The sequence below is a fragment of the Carlito syrichta genome, unplaced genomic scaffold (genome assembly GCF_000164805.1).
Source record: "Carlito syrichta isolate Samal-C Ts95f unplaced genomic scaffold, Tarsius_syrichta-2.0.1 Scaffold309093, whole genome shotgun sequence".
Classification (NCBI taxonomy): Eukaryota; Metazoa; Chordata; class Mammalia; order Primates; family Tarsiidae; genus Carlito; species Carlito syrichta.
In genome coordinates, this window is record NW_007253189.1 from 1111436 (window position 1) to 1130454 (window position 19019).

Genomic DNA, 19019 nt, shown 5'->3' on the forward strand with positions numbered 1-19019 from the left:
GTGTGTGTGTGTGTGTGTGTGTGTGTGTGTGTGTGTGTGTGTGTGTGTGTACGCGCGCGCACACGTGCGCGCACATGTGTGTGTTTTAAGGGAAAATAGGCAAGAAGTGTTATAAGAAACAGAAAACGCCTATTGCTGAATCCTGGCTAATTGCTCCCTTTCAGGAGAGGCACTAAAGATGAAGCAGCCTTGCCTTTGTCGCATTCTGGTTCCTGCAGGTGCAAAGCAATGACTACTGTTAATGCATCCGAAATGGGCCATGCTGCATGTGATGAACAGGTAAACAGGTCTTGAGCTTCCAGGACTTTCAGCCTAGTGCTTTCCGTGAACTTCAAAACTGAATCAGAAAGAAAACAAAGAAGGTTCAATCTTAAAATCTGTGGTCCCTGCTGTCACTGGAAGTAAATATGAAGCACCTGAGGGAACTGGAGCCTATATTCAAAAGTTTGCATAAACCTGAATAGAGCATGGAGGTGGAAAGGGATGGCTGGAGATATTACAGAAAAATCAAAGGGAGAGAACCCTTTCAAAATATATTGAACGCTTCTACCACTCATCATTCAGGAAGAGTTCATGGAAGTCTCTAGCACTGCCATGTCCTATGTTGATATGAGTATAAACATTACTTCAAAATGATTCTTTTTTTCTTCACTTCTTTTTTTACTTTATTTTTATTATAAAGATGTGAGGTACAAGTCAGGATTAGGTACATAAGTAATGCATGTGCAGGTGAAGTTTGGACCTCCAACTGCTCCTCGCTTCCCCTGGTTTAGGATCAAGTATCCTTTGTATTATTATGTACTCCCCATTTCCTTCCTCCCCTAGCAGTGTCCCACAATTTTTGCTTCACTCTTTAAAAATTAACCGAAGTTGATTTATTTGGTCTAAATGGGTTGGCTTTGTCTTTCAGAATGTGCATGTAAAATGCATTCAAATAAAAGGTATCAGGCTGGGTGAGATGACTCACATCTGAAATCCCAGCACTTTGGGAAGCCAAGATGGGAGAGTTGTTTGAGCTCAGGAGTTAGAGACCAGTCTAAGCAACATAGTGAGATCTTGCCTCTACAAAAAAATCAGAAAATTTACCCTGGCATGATGGTGCATACCTGTAGTACCAGCTACTTGAGAGGCTGAGGCAGAAGAATTATCTGAGCTCAGGAGTTTGAGGTTGCAGTGAGTCACTGCACTCCAACTTGAGTGAGAGAGCAAGACCTTAACTCAAAAAATAAATAAATAAACTGGGCTCGGTGGCTCAGCCTGTAATCCTGCGCCTTTGGGAGGCTGAGGTGAGTGGATTGCCCGAGCCCACGTGTTCGAGATCCGCCTGGGCAGGCGAGACCTCATCTCTACCATGAATCAAAAATTAGCCGGATGTGGTAGCGCGAACCTGTAGTTCCAGCTATTTGGAAGGCTGAGGCGGAAGGATCACCGCAGGCCAGCAGGTCGAGGCTGCGGTGGCTGGGAGCGGCCACTGCACTCCATTCTGGGCGATAGAGTGAGATTCCAACTCAAAAAAAAAAGTCTAAATCTAACTCATCTTTGCTGCTGATTATAACTCTCACTTTTGTCTTGCTATTGTTCTGCAAACTAAATGTCTAAAAATTTTCTAATTGTAAATTATAAAATCACAAAATGAAATTTATCAAAATATTATTTTCCAATTTTACTCTTCTTAGTGCAGATAATTAGATGTCTGCCTCTTGATACTTTACTACAATCTGCCTTCAATTTTGAAAGTCTTTCAAGGCTACAGTAACTTATCAAGTTATACCATATGATACAAGAGGTATACACACAGCAGCCTTATACAAAGGCTCTACCTTTTGTTACAAAGTTTTGGCACCACTGTGAAAACACTTCATTCTCTTTCTACTTGATGCCAGCTGATATATATTTATTTTCATATATATCTCAGTATGCATTTCATTTGTTTTGTGCAATTTGAATGGAAAATTTCAAGAAAACAAAGATTTTCTGAAAAATTTGCACTTGCATACTTTTGTCTCATATAGTCACAGCAATCTCTTTAATGTCCCCTAAGAGGGGACATCAGAGTGGTTTGCTATGATTTACAACGTCCCTCAGAGGGGACACCAGCGTGCAAAGGGTTAAACTCCTGGTTCAACCATGAGCCAACTGCTTTTGCCAATAGTGATTGTGAGAATTCTAGTCAAGTTTGGCAACGAAGTATCAATGATACAGGTGTGAAGAACTGGGGCTTGTGACCATTGCTATGCTTTTTTGAACTAGAATAATTAAAATGCACCATTCTGGCCTGGTGCAGTGGTTTGCACTTCTAATCTCAACACTTTGGGAAACCAAGGTGAGGACTGTTTGAGGCCAGGAGTTTGAGACCAGCCTGGACAACATAATAGCGAGACTCCATCTCTACAAAAAACAAAACAAAACCAAAAATCAAAACAAACACACTATTCTTGGAATACAAATTTGGTTAAACAGGTAGCCATGAAAGACCTGGAAGATGGGAATTACAGAAAATAAAAATTATAAAGTGAAAATCATTGAGTACTATATAGAAAAAGTCACAAAAATACTTCAGAGCTCCCCCTCCCCCCATCTTCTGGTTGAGTTTCAGGGCAGAGTAAAATTTTAAGTGTCCTCACATACCTTTGAGCACTCTACCCTGATGTAGAACATGATTTTGGACCCTAAGTAAGGAAATTTAAATATGATGCCATTCTTCCCATCTTAAATAAGCCCTTCTAGTCTTGCCCTTTAACCCATTATTTCTTGCCTTTTTCAGGATCAAAGCTTTGAAAAGAAGTCATCTACATTTGGTACCTACTTCTTTTCTCATTCCCATTCATTCACTCTTCAAATCCCTGAAATCTGTCTTCTCCTTGCTACTACATTAATTCAGATTAATCCTGAAAAATGAGAAAATCTAGCAATACTTCTAAGGGAAATATACTGCCAGTTAAAAAGCAACAACTGCTTATAAATTGTCTCAGGAGTAGTAAGAAACAGAAGACAATTTTAGAAAGACACATAAACATGAATACTGAAAATGGAACGGTCGTGGAGCTGAGACTCAAGAAAGGGGCATAATGCTCAACATTAAAGATAAACAGAGTGCCGGGTGCAGTGGCTCATGCCTGTAATCCCAGCACTTTGGGAGGCTAAGGCGAGAGGATTGCCTGAGCTCAAGGATTTGAGACCAGTCTGAGCAACATGATGAGACCTCATCTCTACCAAAAAAAAAAAAAACAACCAAACAAACAAACTAGCCAGGTGTGGTGGCACATGCCTGTGATTCCAGCTACTTGGAAGGCTGAGGTGGAAGGATCACCTGAACCCAGCAGGTCGAGGTTGTGGTGGCCATGAGCGTGCCTCTGCACTCCAGCCTGGGCGACAGAGTGAGACTCTGACTCAAAAAAAAAAAAAAAAATATATATATATATACAGAGTAAACAGAGCAGAAATAATCACTGTATTTATGTTGTCAGGTGTGGAAAGAAATAAATGTAAAGTTTACCACAAAAAGTAACACTTAACTTTTATATTTTTAACTACTGAAAATGAGTAAATGTTGCACAATACTATTTTAAGTATTACATATAAATAGCACATGATCAGTAAAGGTCATTTATTTACTTATTTTTGAGTTGGAGTCTCACTCTGTCGCCCAGGCTGAATGCAGTGGCACGCTCCTGGCCACCACAGCCTCGACCTGCTGGGCTCCGTCAATCCTTCTGCCTCAGCCTTCCAAGTAGCTGGAACTACAGGCGTGCGCTACCATGCCCGGCTAATTTTGATTTATTCTAGAGATGAGGTCTTGCCAGGTTGCCCAGGAAGGTCCTGAACCCACGGGCTCAGGCAATTCACTCACCTCGGCCTCCCAAAGTGCTGGCATTACAGGCTGAGCCACTGAGCCTGGCCAAAGCCATTTATATTATACATACAGCACATGCTATTTAGTTGCAATTGTAATGAAAGCACTGTAAATATATCTGCAATCATGTTTTACATTATTACTTATAGGCAAAAACAAAATCCTACAGCAACTGTTTTATTTCAGCATGTTTAAAAACTTGAAATGTTTTTCTAGTTTGCTTACATATAAAATACAAAACATTTACAAGGAAATGGCTGATAACTGAGCCAAGAGAATACGTACTGTGCAGATTTATGGAAACAAAAACTAAAAAACGATAAAAGATCTCACATAATATACAAACTGCTGAAGCCAATGCTGGGTGCAGTAGTGCATCCCTGCGGTCCAAACTACTTGGAAGAATGGGGCAGGATGATCACCTGAGCCCAGGATTTTGAGGCTGTGGTAGGTTATGATCACACCTGTGAAAAGTCACAGCACTCCAGTGTGGGCAACATAGCAAGATCCTGTCAAAAAATAAATAAAAAACAACCAAAAGTCTGGTGGATAAGGGTAGGGAAGGAAGAAAACCGAGTTTTATTTTAGCTCAGTCTTTAAAAATTTTATCACTTAGGTACCTTGAGGATTATGGTTACTGACTTTTATCTTTTGTGGTGGAGTAGCTCAGCAAGTCCCCAGGATATTCAGCTTGATATATGCTAAATTCATCAAACTAGGAGTTTAGGTGTGAAGAGGGTGATTTTGATGAACATGCCTCAAAAGGTTTAACCTTTACAGCAAGCACATGTACAAACAGCACTCTTAAAGATTCTCTATCAAATTAGGATTCAATACATACCTGCTTACATAATTGCTTATAGCTGAACATCTCTGCATGTCTGAATTTCCTTAAATGGCTATATTTGCAAATACAGAGGGTACCAAAAGACGTATATTTTAAGAGAGGAAAATACTGTATTAAAATTGTAATACTCAATATATACTGATAACCAAAGATGAATACAAGTAATGTTTGACTTCCGCAATTACAAGAGGTACTCAAAGTGGTGACCTTCAGCATCCAGATACTCCTGATAACAGCAAAATATAATACACAGATAACATCTCTTAAAACATGTGCACATTTTTTGGCACCCTTGGTATATTTGTTCCGTAAGTTCATCTTCATATACTTACTCCTGCAAAAAAATGTTTTTAGTGCCCCCTTAATTATCCAAACCTATTAAAGATGGAGAAATCTTTTCCTTGAGATATTTACATTCCTCTCTAGTGGTATATTACACACAGCAGCTAAAATTATGCCAACTTGTTACAAACACAAGTTTGATCACCAAAAGTGAGACTTCTTAGTTTCCTGAATGTTAACTCAAAGTAAAAATGTTTATGAAGTATCCAAATTTTTTTTTTTCTGTCTAGAATGAATATCTTCTGCAGAGAAACTCCAATTGCTAAACTCTCTCTGATATGCTCATGTGTCCACTTACAAAAATAAAGACTTTAGAAACATTTAACTCAATCTAAAGTGAGGTTTGAAAAGCTTTTTTTTTGTAAAATGTTTTTCTTTCTTCCCTTTATTGTTTCAACTCTATGATTAGAGTAATTTTTAATGTAACTGATGGGTCTATACCACCTTTGGTTTGTCAGCATTTCATTTTAGGGAGGCAAGAAAACCAATTTTATTTTGGAACAGAAAGGTGGACAGTATGATAGTGGTTCTCCCAAACTTCATGTTTGGAATATAAAGGCAGTACTTCAGAACCTTGTAAGGTATGAAACAATTCTAATATTTTTCATGATTTAGAACATTTAACATTTTCCCTTAGGGAATTAATTACAGTGATTCTGGTTGAGCACGGTGGCTCACATCTGTAATCCCAGCACTTTGAGAGGCTGAGGTGGGAGGACTGCTTGAGCCCAGGAGATCCATGTTAGTGTGCTGAGAGCACCACTGCACTCCAGCCTGGGTGACACGTGAGACCCATATAAACACTCCAGTCATCCTCAATAAAGACAAGAGCCATTATTCACAATAGCAAAAACATGGAACCAACTGTGCTGCCTACTGAAAGAAGATTGGATTTTAAAAAACGTGGTACATATACTACACAGTCATAAAGGACAAAATTATGAACTTTATAGCGACTTGAATGAACTTAGAGTCTATAATACTGAGTGATCTATCACAGTAACAAAGAACTGAGTACCACACATTCTCACTCACAAGCGGACCTTAAACAATTATCTTAATATTAGAAAGGGATTGGTGGGAGTGAGAAACTGTCAGGGGAGGGGTGCACCTCATCAAGGGTACCTGCAAAATAAACATTTGTATACCTAACTCTGAATTGTACCCCACATCTTTAAAATAAAAAACTAAAAAATAAAAGGCAAGGGCCTGATTTCATGACCAAATTTTCGTGGTTGGGTGCAGTGGTTCATGACCATAATCCCAGCACTTTGCGAGGCTGAGGCAAGGACTGCCTGAGCCCAGTTTGCGACCAATTTAGGCAATGTAGCAAGACATCATTTCTAAAGTCAAAAAACTAGTGTGTGGTGGCTCATGCCTATAATCTCAGCTACTTGAGAGGCTCAGACGGAAGAATAACCAGAGCCCAGGAGTTTGAGGCTGTAGTGAGCTGTGAATGTGCCACTGTACTGCAGCCTGAGCAATAGACATCAAACTCAAACAAAATTCCTAAAATTTTCAGGTTACACAGGCAAAAATTCTTTATTATATAATCCTTTTGACTTCAGCCATCCAGGCACTAACATAATCTCCCAGTATTGTAACTCAAGCATGCCACACTACTTAAAGTAGGTATGTGCTGAAAAAAGACTGGTGCTCTTTATCACCAATCTCAAATGAAGAAATGCAACTGTATTTTGACAAGAACTTGCCAGATTTGACTTACAAATTGTCGAAGACAGTATCTCTGAAGGAAATCCCTGTCCATGGAGTCCCAACTACTAAGTCTACTTTAAAAGCAAAAGTTATTTCCTGTTGTGACTCAGGAAAAAAAATTCCACAATAAATTTACCATGTTCCCAAATATTCTGCTTTACAAAGATTATTTGATCCTCACCAACACTCCAATGAGTTTGCTATCAACACTGATGTTTAGAATGTTACAAATTTTTGTCATACTCAGTAAACCATTCAAGAATTCAAACTGAAGCAGCAGGAATCCAGGTCACTGACATGAATTAATTGTCAAAACCCTGGTCAGTCTTCATATACCATCTCCGCTAGGGTCTCACTCCTCTAAAGACAGATGCATTCAGTGTTTGAATCTTGAGGCTGCTTTAATTATTTCAACTGTTTGTTCTCTTGGGTCTTACCTTCTTATTCTTCAGCAGATATGGATGAAAGAATGTTGCAGAATTTATAATGTAAAGACCCCAAACAAGTTTATTAAGACAAAGAAACTGGAGCTAAAAAAAAAAAAAACCCCAGTAACCACATATCTAGTTTTTCTAAATGACACTGATACAGTTTAGTAAGACAATTTGACCATGGTGACATAGCCAGTTAGGAGCACAAGCACCAAGCTAAAATCTTTTTGAAGTCTAATTGCATTAAAATCCTCCCTTTCAAAGGAGGCTTGTCTTCAAAGCAAGGCCTACAACACTAATCCTAGGATTTCATCACTGGAGGAGTCTATGTTCTACTGATTTGTTTTATGTATTTACATTTAGAATTTTAACTTGCTCAATGACTTGGGATAGTTTGGTAAAAAGAACATACAGTTAACTAATTCCAGTGGCCTTCAACCTACTGAATTATATTCATTCTCTATGCTATTAATCCACATTAAACAGACTAAACCTAAATTAAAAACTTTAGTACTTGTTAGAAATAATATCTTTATTAGCTGACCAAATAATCACAGGACAAATGATGTCTTCAGAAGTCTAGAACTAGATTACTGACCAACTAGAAGATAAAATAATTACCTACATTTTTAATAGCAAAAATAATGCAAAGAATCATGGTTTTCTACTGATTTACCTCAGAATGACTGGCATACCTGAAAAATACTTCACATGGTTTTACTTCAGAAGAGGGAATTTGTTAGCAAGATTACATAACAGTATATTTGATGGGAATTAGGAACAGACCTATATATTCTTGTATGACCTCAAGTCACTTAACTAGTCCATGCCCTAATCTGTAAAGAGAAAACTCTAAAAATTAAATGCTTATGTGAAACCATTTTGAAAACAAAGTTTATTAATACCACTCTAAAGTATCTGGAGCTCATATTCAATTGTTTAAATTAGGAACTTAAGGAAAATGTAAAGCATGTTTTATAAGTACTACTATTTTAAAAATTGTCTGAGATTCCAACATCAAAATCAAATAAATACTGAATTATACAATAAATTAAAATCCTAAATTATCATCAGGAAAAAAATCTAATGCTTAGAGTAAAGAGAAAAAATGGCAAGCTTGCTATAGCATTCAAGACAATGAACAGAGAATTGGATTCTAATTCTAGCTCTGCCTCTTGCTATTAGTGTATAGTTAATCACTGGCAATTTTTTATTTCATTGTGTCCATTTCCTTATCTGCAAAAATAGAGGATTTGAAGGTTTCTCAGCTCAAAAAGGGATCTCTATGACCTAAAAGATACCTTATGATATATTATTTATCGAGAATACTAAGAAAATATCAATAATCTAAAAAATTTAAGATTTATGGCAAGGAGTTATTAGAGACAAATTATTTTCCGAAAACTCTAAAAATGAAATATCTTGTCTCTTTCCAAATACTTCAATTTTTCATATTTCTGTATAACTATCATAATTTTATTATAGCATTGAGCTCTTACTGGATAAGTGTCTCATCATTAGACTTAATACTATGCTAAACCCTCACTCTAAGAAATATATAAACTAGGTGCTTTGGTTCACACCTATAATTCCAGCACTTTTAGGAAGCAGAGGTGAGAGGACTGCCTGAGCCCAGGGGTTTGAGACCAGCCTGGGTAACTTGGCAAGACCTTGTCTCTACAATAAATTAAAAAATCAGCCAGACATGGTGGCACGTGGCTGTAGTTCTAGTTACTTGCAAGGTTGAGATGGAAGAGGATCACCTGAACCCAGCAAGTCGAGGCTGCAATGCCCGTCAGCATGCCACTGCACTCCAGCCTGAGTGACAGTGAGACTCCAACTCAAAAAAAAAAAAAAAAAAAAAAAAAAAAAAGAAATGTATAGGTTAAATCAGGATATCGTGGTCCTCTTAAGGCTACAATTGATATCCTTTCCCCTTATTCCCCTTCCCATCCTGCAATTGCCATGTGTAAATCGATCACCAGGTGAATTCATCTGCACATTTTCAGAATTCATAGGGATAATTAACAATAAACCTAAAATCTTATTACTTGAGTGACACACTACAAAAACACAAATACAGGATGTAGAGGACTACTCTACCCAACTGCTGTAGACTTATGTATAAAGTTTTTAAAAAGCAGTACTTGGTTCCAACCATGGAAAATTCAACAGGGATGGGTAGACAATAGCTATATAATTTTAGAGCTCTATAGGTGATCCTGACACTAACCCCTGCTGGAAAAAACCTTCCTCTAACAGCAACTGACTCCATATTCTTTGATGAGCTACCTATAATTACAATACAAATCAATGTCTTCTCTCCTGAGATATGAAAATAATGTAGGTTGCTTTATCTCCCTAAAGCATTCCTAAGTCTACTTTAACAATGTTTTCCTATTCTACAGTGCTTTCTCTGACACTAAGTTTACTGTTTCAGAAGCTGGTATTATCAATTCCTCAAATATCAGTTTTATAAACTGATTTTCAAAGAGTGTGACTGATTTCTAAAGAGTGTGGAATTTTTTCCATAGGGACATCTAAAAGATTAGATGCCATTAGATATAAGACCAGAAAAACCTCAAACTACCCAAACACATGGCAAATTACAGAAATTACTGCATTCTATAGGTATAATTTTTCACACACAAGATTACAGAGGAAGCTGTTGCTTTTTTCCCCTACACATTTATTTGTCTTCACCTAACTCAAACTGAGGTTATTGCTTATATAAATACCTTACAATATGAACAAGATTCGTAAGTTTATAAAAGATAGACATGAAAATGCCAATCCCTAAAAATCACTGAAGAGCTTGAAATTAAGCCTAGATGTAAATCTGGGGACTCTATTTTATCTCTATTAAGCTTAAAATATTTATATAGTTAAATCGAAGTTTAGAAAGAAAATAGTAAACATTTTTTTTCCTTTTCCTATACTTACCACTATTACTTGCAGAAGTGTTTCTAACAACTATTTGTATGAGCCTTTTTCATTGTTGTTTGATAAATGACACCAACACATATTACTTTGCTTAAAAATGAAACAAAGCCATTCATCTTGTGACTCATTCCTAGAAATATGACATCTAAGGTCATTCTTTGAAAAACCGATGTTGTAGTTATCACCTGCATACATCTGAGAGACTATTTGGTCATTTTGAATCACTCTGCCTAGCCTTTCTTTCAAATGAGGATCCAGTTAACAGCTGTAATTTTATTAACTCCTAACAAAGAGGTGAAGTGCATACCTTCACTGACCCAAAGTAACTAGTCAATTTTGTTTTCAGAATAATGTGCAAAAAGGAGGGAGGAAAACAGCACAATCAGTAGTTTTAGCCCTTTGGACACCTTCAGGAGGAAATTTCCCATCTTGCCATAATGTAGGCAGGCTCTGAAAAATAATAAACACACAGCGTTGTTTTAGTAACACAAGAAAAAATTTTCTTTTGTGATTACATTTCTTTTGTGATACTGTCAAAATCACTTAAAAGACCCGTAACTTTAGTTTCACTTACTTAGAAAAAAAATTACTTCAAGAAGTAATCATATATATGGAGTACCATATAAATTAAACACTACATATATTTAAAATAAATTGGTGATCCATACTAATGAACTTAACGTCTCTGCAGTATTTTAGCATACACTCTAGGCTTGTCCAAGACCGCTGTTACTCCGGAACCTGTCGCCAGACGTCAGTAGACCTATCGACAATAACACCACCCTTAGACATCACTCTGCTTTCGATAGTAAGTGAACAAATGTACTTCTAAACCTGTGTTACTCCTTTAGGTCGCTCCTTGTCTTTTCTTACTTGCAGAGCCCTTTCCAGTCTGGCTATCTTCCAACAACGATTTCTTTGGACCCCTTTGCAAATCACTCCTGTATAAAAAAAATCAGGGAGGGTGAGGGTCTGAAACCTTAGGGGAGCGAGAAAGAGGGTGGAAAAAGAAATGACAAGACAAAAATAAATGTGGCAAGGAATAGTCCGAATCCGTGGAAGTGGCCTTCTCCGAAAAAAAGTCGAGGGTCGCTGCCTAGGATCCTCGCACCTCAGCAAAGCAGGTCTACGAGATACGCCAAGCCCAGAAGTAAACCGATTCCCTCAATGCCTCAGTTAGAAAATGAAGCAGGAGACGCAGGGTCCAGAGCAACCCCCTCTGAATCGTGAAGACGAGGCTCAATGGGCTTCTGGATGCCGCTTCCAGTCGGACCCACCCTGTATCAGTCCCCAGCTCGGCCTCCACCCCCTGGCTCCTAGGTTCGTGCCCGAGGCTCTACGGTCAGCTCTTTCTCCACCTCACCGTCCCCATTATGCTGCGACTCGACTCCCGCGCACCCTAAAAACCTCTGCCCGGGTCCGCGGAATGGTACCAGCACTTCCAACATGGCGGCCGAGTCCACTTCGCTCTTTCGCTCTGGGCGCGTCCGACCTTGGTGCATTCTGGGTATTGTAGTTCCGGTGATAGCCTAGCTGTCCCTCCAGGACGTTAGAAGACTACAATTCCCAGAGTGCATCGCTCCCGAGCATGGCTATTGGGGCCGTTTGGACTGAGGGATGATGTCATTGCAAAAACCCCACTGCATTCATTGTGCTACGGTCTCTCCACCCCCTGCTGCTGCTGGGCTTGCGATTGCCGCTCGCTCCAGCTGAGCTAAGAGTAGCAGCAGCACCAGGGCAGGGACTGACTCCAGCCCTTGGACTCGCAGCACCTCCCCTTCCGTGCGTGACTCATCCGCACATCATTTCTGTTTATGCCTGGGGTGGGGAGAAAAATCCCAAGCCAGGTGAGTGGAAGCGATTTATTCAAATGGTTCTACCAAGTTATTCCTCCCGCTTTAGTTCTCAAGGCTTTCTTTTGGGAAGACGGGGGCGGGGGGGATTGGGGAGGTGCTCGCAGACGCTGCTAAGGGAGACGCTCTGTGCAATTTGGGTCACTGCAAAGAACAACTCCAGCAACCTTCCCTCGCCAGAGGACGGGTGCCTGCCAATTCCCTAGTCGCAACTCCCCTCAATCTTTTTGAGGCTGGAAGAGGGGGCTGGGCTGGGAAGGATGTTGGGAAGCGCTCTTGGAAAATCAGAGGAAGGCAGAGGTGGGGGACTGCAGTCCTGTCACATACGGCCCGAGTGCTGAGGTTTGAGTGGGAAGGGGTGATGCGTGGGGAGAAATGGAAACAGTGATTGAATGTGGTCGCACTACTTTAGAACATTTCGATGTCGCTTGGATGAGCACACATTATTCATTTTTAAGATGAACGTGCTTCTTCTGAGTAGTTTAAGTTTTGTGGGGCTTTATTTTACGTGTGTGTGTCTATGTCGTCTGTCTCGCCTTTTCTGCTGATTTGAGGTGACAGTGTCCTTTAATGGTGCACTCGGTGGCAGTCAGAAACATTTCACGTGTCTGGCGAAGGTTCTCTTAGGCTGCTGGAAGCAGCATTTTTTGTTAAGTGTTTTCCGTTCTCCAACTGCAGGTTTCAGGATTGTTTGAAAGTGAAGCCGACAGATTTGTGCTTGTGTGTTTTAAATTACATTGCAATAGGCTCCTTGCTACTGACAATGGTACCATAATGAGTTGCCGTTTCCTGAGGCACAGTCACTACTCACAGATAACGGTTTGGAGAGAGGATTGATTAGGGATACTGGGTTCATTTTAACACATTAGAGAAACGGAAAGTTAGAAGTGCTGTTAACCTTCATTTGCCATTGCTAAAAGGCACCCAGGGAAGGAAGGGTAATCCTGGCCCGGGAAACCAAGAGCATAGTAGTGTTGTTTTGTTATTGTTGTCTTTAAATGAATTGACATTTAACAGGACAGAAAACATTCTGACTTGCATGACATTGACTCTCCTCTTGTAAGAGTTATAAAGATGATTAGTGCAATAAATATGTTATTTTGTGAGAAACAGCTGGCTGGCCACAGAACAGATGGGGCAAGTCTTAGCTGGGAAATGTACAACCTTGGAAATGAATGGACCTGGGGTCAACCACACCCCCTCATGGAATGTCAAAAGAAGGAGAAATGCCAGAGTATTTGCTTAACTCTAAAGTGCTAAACCTTTTCTTAACTGAGTCGGACACTGGGGGAAAGTCATTAATTACTGGTTGTCTTCTGCTGCTGAACCAATTTTGTTCCTTTTAACTTCAAAGCCTTAGGTCTCCAAAGTTGTAGCTGGGTGATACTTTGTTAAATGCTGCTTGTTGCTGAATGCAAAGGACAGTCCATTTTATAGACTTTGTAGTAGAATGATTTATTGGGACCCAATGAACAGTTTTGGATGTGAGAAAAGATCAACAGTCGGCCTTTGCTTCTCCCTACATCTCTCTGTTGCTTCCTCTCTGCTGTTCTGGACACCTTACTCTTCTCTCCTGTACTTTCTGTTCTCTCCCCTCCACACCCACATCTCTTGAAATTTTGTTCTTTCCCTGTCTCTTCATTTGCAGTTTATATTTTTCCTCTCTGTTTCAAAATATTATCCTTGTCACCAGCATATCACATCTCTTTCTCTGAGTCTCTTTGCAGTCTCTGAACGTCCTCCCTGCTCTTACCTCCTCCTCCTCACCCAGGAACTCTGGGTGCATGTGGAATGTGTGAATGTTTATTCAGAGTCCTCTTTGAAGAGACTTTCTTTACATTTTTTCTTTCTTGCAGTCTGTGCTTGGCAAGATGAGCGGCAACGAGCCTGACTCCTTGGCCTGGTTTGTGGTTTCTGTGACAGACGTGATTTAGCCCCAGCAGCATGTGGACAATTAAATGTTGCATTTGGGCTCAAGTCATTCTTCCTTTCACCGGCACCTGTATTAAGAACTGCCAATGGCTTAGCAAGGTTTTTAAATGCTTTACATGAAATGTTCTCATAATTCCCAAAGAATAAATAGTCTCCAAATGGCTTCTGCCTCATTTAATATATATATTTTTCTTATCCCTGCTCCAGAAGGAGGTGGGAAGGTTGTCTACTCCCTTCTCTCTCTTCCTGTTTTCGGTTGATTGCTAAGGAGCAATGCAGGTGGTCAAACTACCCATTTGCCCATTAGTTTTGTTGAAAATACTTGGCAACAGCTTTTCTTCCTGTTGTTTCTTCTCCTTTGTGGAGGAAAGAAGTTTGTTGCTTTATACCCTTATTTATTTATTTATTTATTTATTTGAGTTGAGTCTCACTTTGTAGTCCAGGCTGGCATGCAGTTGGCACAACCATGCCTCACTGCGGCCTTGATCTCCTGGGCTCGGGAGATCCTTTTGCGTCATCCTTCTGAGTACTAGAACTATAGGCATCCACCACAATGCCTGGCTAAGTTTTTGATTTTTTTTTTTTGTAGACACAAGGTCTCACTGTGTTGCCTAGGCTGGTCTCGAACTCTGGGCTTAAGTAATCCTCCCACCTTAGCCTCCCAAAGTGCTGGGACTGTAGGCAAGAGCCACTATGCCTGGCCTATTTTATACCTTTCTCTCTTTTTTTTTTTTTTTTGAGCTGGAGTTTCACTCTGTCACCCAGGCTGGAGTGCAGTGGCATTCTCATGGTTACCGCAGCCTCGACCTGCTGGACTCAGGTGATCCTTCTGTCTCAGCCTTCTAAGTAGCTGGAATTACAGGCACACACCACCACGACTGGCTAATTTTTTTGATTTATTGTAGAGAAGAGGTCTCACCAAGTTGCCCGGGCTGGTCTCAAATTCATGGGCTCAGGTAGCCCTCTCATCTTGGCCTCCCAAAGTGCTGGGAATATAGATGTGAGCCACCGCACTCAGCCTGTACCCTTCTCTTAAAGAGAAGAGTGTGGTAGTGGTTATATCTGCTTGCTTAACAACAGTGGGACTCTAGGTATGGAAAGTCTAACTGCAGTCCATTTGGAGGCAAACAGTGTGACAGGCAGATTCAGAAGGTGTACTTCTCTTGTACCTCCTCTTTATTCCTAATTTTTTTTTTTTCTGAAATGCTCCCTCACCTGCTGAGGTATTTTAGTGTTCTAGTGAAGAGAAATGGGCTGAATGGAGGGTTAGATTTGGTCCCATCAGGAATGTCTTTGTGACCTTGAATAACTAAGCATGTCTTTCTGCTTCAGTTTACATATTTGCAGAGGATAATGATTATTGTCCCTTGGTTTACTTGGCCTAAAGTTATAGCCCTCTGTAATCTGACCCCAACCTATCATTCTGACAGATAATAATAATTGAGCAGCTACTGTGTGCTAAGCACTGTGGGTATATCAATGAAAAGAAATGCTTCTTCTGCTCTCATGGAGCAAATACTCTAACAGGGGAGGCACTTAATGAACAATTCCAAGAACGATGAATACCACTTTCAAAGGGAGGTGCCTAACATGGTGCTCTCCCCTTGTCTGGGGCAGTCAGGGCAATCCTGTAGGAAGTGACATTTCAGGAGATTTTTGAGAGTGATTGGAAGTAGAAATTCAGGATGGCAGTGGGAGATACTTAGAGTGGGACAAAGATGGTTTCTGGCAGAGGGACGGTTTCTGGCAGAGGGAATTACATGTTCAAAGGGAAGAGTAGTGAGTAGTGGATTTGAAAGGAGTTTAGTCAGTATGTGGAAGCAGAGCAAGGGGAGGTATACCAGAATGAAGGAGTAAGAGGCTGAAAAGGTGGACTGAGGCTAGACAGTGGGCAGTTCTCTGGGTTACAGGTGAATTTTGGTCTTTATTCTAAGGGCAGTGACTACCTAGTAAGGGCTTTAATTAGCTAGATGAATGGCATGTGTAGAATGATATTGAAAACATCAGTCTGATTGTTAAGTGGAGAAGGAATTGGAGGAAAACCTTGGCCAGAGCGAATATGTGGAGACCAAGTGGCAAGTCATTTTTGTAGTCTACATGAGGGATGACAGTACTTAGATTTAGGCTGGTGACAGAGGATTTGGAGAGAAGAGAAGAGATTGGAGAGGTGTTAAATTTGAAAGTTATAATTGATGAGATTTATTGATTGACTGAATGTGGGAATAGGGAGAAAAGGAGTCAAGAATGACTTGAGTTTTTTTTTTGTTTTTTGTTTTGAGCAGTGGGGAATGACATTTACAGAGAAGAGAAAGGGAACACTGAATAGGGACCAGGTTTTCTTGTATTTTCAAGAAGGGAGGACTTTTGGACATGTAGAGTTTGAGGCTCCTGGAAGACATCTAAGATCTTTCTCTCACTCTTCCTGTCCATGTGTTGGATGTGGCATGGCTCAGTAGAAGAGCGCTCTGGATGAGGCTTTTTAAGGCCTAGGGACTGCTTATCTATTACCTGTACAATGTTGGATGTGTCACATTTTATTTTTCTTTTTTCTTTTTTTTCTTTTTAATTTTGAGTCAGGGTCTTACTCTGTTGTCCAGGCTGGAGTGTGGTGCACAATCATGGCTCACTGCAGCCTCCAACTCCTGGGTCCAAGCGATTCCCCTGCATCAGCTTCCCGAGTAGCTGGGATTACTGGCACTCGCCACCATGCCTGGCTAATTAAAAAAATTCTGTTTTTTGCAGAGATGAGGTCTCGCTCTGTTGCTCAGGCTGGTCTTGAACTCCTGGGCTTAAGTGATCCCTGCCTTGGCCTTCCAAAGTGCTGGGATTACAAGTGTGAGCCACCACACAGGTCCTAGCATCACATTCTTTTTCTGAGGTTTAGTTTCCTCATCTGTCAACGTATTTATTCCACTAATTTATACTGAGTTATATGTGCACCATGCTAAGAAAATAACATTGAATAAGATAGTGTGTGTTTTGGAGGAATTAACTCAGGGAGACAAACATAAATAATCACATACAGAGAGATACTTCAGCAGTGCTAGGAGAACACAGCCCCAAGGGAGGCATTCATTTTTCCTGGGGGGTTGGGGAGGGAATTGTCCACAAGGTGGCAGGCAACTTTTGACCCTAGACATGAATCCAAGAAAAAGTTCTCTAGACTGTGTTCCCAGGCACCTAATAGAGTGCCTCACATAAATTAGGGACTCTGAATGTTGAGTGAGTGAACTAACCTAAGTCACTAAGGGCCCATTCACCAGCAGGAAATGTCAATACGTTGGAAGAGAACACTTAGTAGTAATACAAGTGCCAAATGTAAAATGCCTTTAACAAATCCATTAAAATATATTCTCCATTTAAAAAACCTGAAGTCTTTGAGATGTTTTGTGGATGACTTTTAGGGGAAATTTAGAACTATTTCAGATCTGGTTTCTTTTTGGGCTTGACTTCCTTTACTCAAGTTTGTTTCTCAAAAAATCATTCTAATTGCATGGAGTTCCCTAAATTGGTGGGTCTCAGATTTTTGAATTTTACAGATAAGTAAAATTATAAAAAATAAAATTAGATAAGCTGTGGACAGTAGTTATTTTTCTATAGTAAATTTAAAATGTCTCCTTTTATCTCTTAAAAATATATTTAGCTTTATGAAAATTTCTCCACACTGTCTTTGTTTTTCTCATTTCATTGCAGAAACAAAACACCAGAATGGTACAGTAATTTAGGGAATCATTGCCCTGTTTTCTTGGCTTTTGGTGGAAATGTGACCCATCTCCAAATAAGAACATTTCCAAGTATAGAGTAATTTTATATGGACCATAGATTATTTATTTTTCATTTTTTTCTCCATAGGAACCCAACTTTTGAGAACTAATTAGGTCCTCAAGATTAGTCAACCATAGCAGTTCTTTTTTTTTTTATTGTGAAGTTGTGGGGTACAGTTAAGGGTTAGGTATACAATTGCGTTTCATTTAGGCACCCTGTTGATATGGGGTGTTTCCCTGTTCCCAGACAGATATTTGCTACTGTTAATCCCATCTCCCTCCCCCCACCATAGTTTCCCAGTACGGTCAGTCATTTTTGTATAGTATTGCATTGGATGTTTAAGGTAACCATAGCGGTTCTTAACTCACCCCTAGAAGGTCCTTAGGAAGATCACAAACTCCTGAGATCATATGTAAAGTGTGTGTGTGTGTGTGTGTGTGTGTTTATGTGCTGGCATATACATGTACATGTGTGGACACTCTGTGTGTATCCGTGGGCAAATGACTTAACCACTTTGAATTTCTGTTTCTTTGTAAGATTGTTGTGAGGTTTACATTAGATCATGTATTTTAAATGTCTGACACTGTGCTTGGTATAGCTGGTGCTCATGGTAACTATTTATTATTGTAAACGTTTTATTTATTGAATAATGCTTATTTAGTATCTACGGCAACAAGATGAGGAAAAGAGATAATATAATGAGACAGCCTTACTCAATGGGAAGTACACACATTACTGGTATAGAGTGTTTGCCAGAAATGCTTAACTTAAATCTAACCATGAGGAAATAATCACAAATCCAGATTGTGAGACGTACTGCAAAATAACTGGCCTGTGCTCTTCAAAAATGTCATGTTATGAAAGATAAAATAAAAGGCATGGGAGGGCTGATCTACATTAAAGTTGATTAAAGAAATATGACAACCAAATACAAATGACAGCCAAATGATTGAATCCTAGACTTTAAAAAGCTGTAAAAGACATTTTGAGGACAACTGAAGAAATTTGAATGGTAGCTACATATTAGATAATCAGGAATAATGTTGCTTTTCTTGAATGTGATAATGATCCCATCAACCTAACCTGACATGTTGTTGATATTGGTATATAGACCAGTAGGCATTCCTGAATGTTTTCTTCAGGAATGTCACAGCAAAGCTAGAAGACATCAAGAGCTGCTTCAAAAGGTAGAGATTTTCTTGGTCACTGCAAGTATTTAATCAGTGTGTGGGCTGGGATATCATTTGTCAGAATATTGTTTGTTTTTTTAGAGATGGGGTCTTGCTGTGTTGCCCAGGCTGGTCTGAACTCCTAGGCTCAAGTGACCTTCCCACTTC

General features: G+C 39.8%; 1 protein-coding gene across 4 annotated transcripts in view; it reads left to right on the forward strand.

Annotated features, from left to right (window-relative positions):
• Positions 1 to 11754: 11754 nt before the first annotated feature.
• RAB30 (RAB30, member RAS oncogene family) overlaps positions 11755 to 19019 on the forward strand; it is an 85538-nt gene continuing 78273 nt past the window's right edge. For 2 of the 4 annotated variants that reach the window (XM_021716932.1, XM_008066742.2), the window contains exon 1: positions 11755 to 11979. The gene's annotated coding sequence lies outside the window, so the exon portion shown is untranslated. Of the gene's footprint in view, positions 11980 to 12196; positions 12328 to 19019 lie in introns of those variants that run through there. The other 2 variants (XM_021716930.1, XM_021716931.1) reach the window with 2 other exon arrangements.